General features: G+C 37.6%; 1 pseudogene; it reads right to left on the bottom strand.

The window, feature by feature from the left end:
- Positions 1 to 2,391: 2,391 nt before the first annotated feature.
- Positions 2,392 to 3,473, bottom strand: part of LOC129397882 (uncharacterized) — a 2,175-nt pseudogene continuing 1,093 nt past the window's right edge.

Below are 3,473 nucleotides of genomic sequence, written 5' to 3'. Positions count from 1 at the left end.
AGGGTGCATGGTAAGTAAATTTTTTGAGATCTTGTTTATCTGAAAAATAGTTTATTTTACCTTTATAGTTGGTTGATGTAGGAAGATAATAGATCTAATGACTTCTCCTTTAAGCAGATGTCATTTTAAAAAAAAATCTCTTCTTCCTTTTATTGTATCTCTCTAGCTCCTAAGGTCTCCATAGTTAAAGAAAAAAAAAAGCCATGAATAGAGACTTTAATTCACAGGTTAAAGATGTCCTTGGTCTAGAAATATCTTCACACAATATAGCTAAGTATCAATTTAGGTAATATGAGGAATTACTTTTTAAAGGCAACTTAACTTTTCAATTATTTTTTAAAGCTGAGTTCACTTTTACTTCATGATTTAATTTTAGATGTCTAGTTTCAAATAGTTTTATTCCCAAAAAAACTATACTTTATTATGTAGATACTAATGAGGAATTCCAAATCTCCTCCTAAAGTACAGAAGTAATCCTATAAAAAGTACAAAAGTCTAAAGATGTGCCACAGTAAAAGTTTTCATGTTATGGAATACCATGCAGCTATAAAATAGAATGATATCACGTTCTCTGTAGGAACATGGATGGAGCTGGAGACCATTATTCTTAGCAAACCAGAGCAAGAACCAAAAACCAAAGACTGCATGTTCTCAGCTTGGCCAACATGGTGAAACCCTGTCTTTACTAAAAACACAAAAATTAGACAGGCATGGTGGCACATGCCTGTAATCCCAGCTACTCGGGAGGCTGAGGTGGGAAGATCATCTGAGCTCAGGAGGCGGAGGATGCAGTGAGCTGAGATCATGCCACTGCACTTCAGCCTGGGTGACAGAGCGAGACTCTGTCTCACTGCCCCTCCCCCCTGCCAAAAAAAAGACAGCATGTTCTCACTTACAGGTGGGAGCTCAGTGATGAGAACACATGGACACATAGAGGGGAACAACATACACTGGGGCCTATGGGAGGATGGAAGGTGGGAGGAGGGAGAGGATCAGGAAAAATAACCAATAGGTACTAGGCTTAAAGCTGGGTGATGAAATAATCTGTACAACAAACCCCCATGACACAAGTTTACTTATATAACAAACCTGCACATGTACCCCTGAATGTAAAATAAAAGTTAAATTTAAAAAAAGTTTTCATGTTAGAATAAATATACAGAAAAATAGTTATATTAGATATTACTGCATTTTATTTATTTATATATCTACATACACATTTATGTATATTTGTATATATATTATGCATGCACATATATAGCTAATGCATCCACATTATTCAAAAATAAGAATTGTAAAAGTATACAATGAAAAGTTTTTTTCCCCACCCAGTTTCCTAGCTCATAGAAAATGATTACTTGTTTTTTTGTGTTTCCTTCTAGAGATATTTAATGCACATACAACCAATTATTAGGAAATACTTTGGTAATCTGAAAGGAGTTTAAGGAATAAATTATTCAAAATGGTGTGGACAGAGCAGAAGGAAATGACATGGAATGGTAAGGCATTTGTAATTTTATTACAAAGCTATAGTAGTCAAAACAGTATGGTACTGCCATAAAAACAGAGACAGAGACCAGTGGGACAGAATAGAGAGCCCAGAGGCCAAGTTATGAATTTAGTCCATTCATTTTCAACAAAGGTGCCAAGAAAACACAATGGGGAAAGGATGGTCTCTTCAGTAAACGGTGTTGTGAAAACTGGATATTTACTTGCCATAGGATGAAAATGGACTCTTATTTCACACCATATACAAAAATCAACTCAAAGTGGATTGAAGACTTAAATACAAGTCCTGACACTATAAAAATCCTGGAAGAAAAGAGAGAAGAAAAGTTTTTGACACTGGGCTTGCCAATAATTTTTGGGGGTATGACACCAAAAGCACAGGCAACAAAGTCAAACACAAATAAGTAGCACTACATCAAACTAAAAAATTCCTGCACAGCAAACCACATATCTGATAGGGGCTTAATATCCAAAATGCATAAGGAACTCATGCAACTCATAACGTGATTAAAAATAGAGCAAAGGACCTGAAAAGACATTTTTCCAAAGAAGACATACAGATTGCCAACAGGTGTATGAAAAGGTGCTCAACATCACTAGTCATCAGGGAACTGCAAATCAAAACCACAATGAGATAAGACCGCAAACCTACTAGGATGGCTATTATCACAAAATCAAAAAATAATTAAGTGTTGGTGAGGATGTGAAGAAAAGGGTACAATTGTAAATCGGCACAACCATTATGGAAAACAGTATGGAGTTTCCTCCAAAAACTAAAAATAGAACTACTGAATGATTTAGCAATCCCACTTCTGTGCATATATCCAAAGGAAATGAAATCAGTATCTCAGATATATCTGCACTGCCATGTTCATTGAAGCATTATTCCCAGTAGCCAAGATAGAGAAACAAACTGTGTTCATCAATAGACAAATGGTTAAAGAAAATTTGTGTGTATGTATATGTATGTATATGTGTGTATATATGTATACATACGTGTATATGAATATACACATGTATGTATACATACGTGTATATGAATATACACATGTATGTATACATATGTATATATGAATATACACATGTATACATATGTGTATATGAATATACACATGTATACATATGTGTATATGAATATACACATGTATACATATGTGTATATGAATATACATATGTATATGAATATACATATGTATACATATGAGTATATGAATATACACATATGTATAGATTATGTGTATATATACAGGCACTGGAATACATGTGTACATATATACATACATGTAAACTGTACCTAATGTATACATGTACACATGCATGTATATATACATACTATATACATCTGTACACCTATATACATGTACATACACACGAATACATATACATATATACATGTATATACAAGTATATACATATGTATATGTATACACGTGTATATATGTGCATATGTGAGCAGTGACAACGTGCTAGCAGCCCTCACTGGCTCTTGGCACCTCCTCGGCCTCTGCGTCCGCTCTGGCCACACTTGAGGAGCTCTTCAGCCTGTCGCTGTGCTGTGGGGGCCCCACTCTGGGGCTGGCCGAGTCTGTAACCAGCTCCCTCTGCTCTTGGGGAGGTGTGGAGGGAGAGGTGCCGGCGGGAGCCGGGGCTGCGCGTGGCATTCGCAGGCCGGTGCGGGTTCCGGGTGGTCAGGGGCTCAGTGCCTGCTGGGCTTGATTGGGGGATGAGCTCCTTCTGGGCTGCCGGAGTGCCCGGGCTAGGTGCTGCAAAGTCCCGCGGAGAGTGCCATTGAGAGGTGAAGCCAGCTGGGCTTCTGGGTCAGGTGGGGACTTGGAGAACTTTTGTGTCTAGCTAAAGGATTGTAAACACACCAATCAGCACTCTGTGTCTAGCTAGAGGTTTGTAAATGCACCAATCAGCACTCTGTGTCTAGCTAAAGGTTTATAAACGCACCAATCAGCGCT

Source organism: Pan paniscus, chromosome 4 (assembly GCF_029289425.2).
Source record: "Pan paniscus chromosome 4, NHGRI_mPanPan1-v2.0_pri, whole genome shotgun sequence".
Lineage (NCBI taxonomy): Eukaryota > Metazoa > Chordata > Mammalia > Primates > Hominidae > Pan > Pan paniscus.
This window is presented reverse-complemented; position numbering and strand designations above follow the sequence as displayed.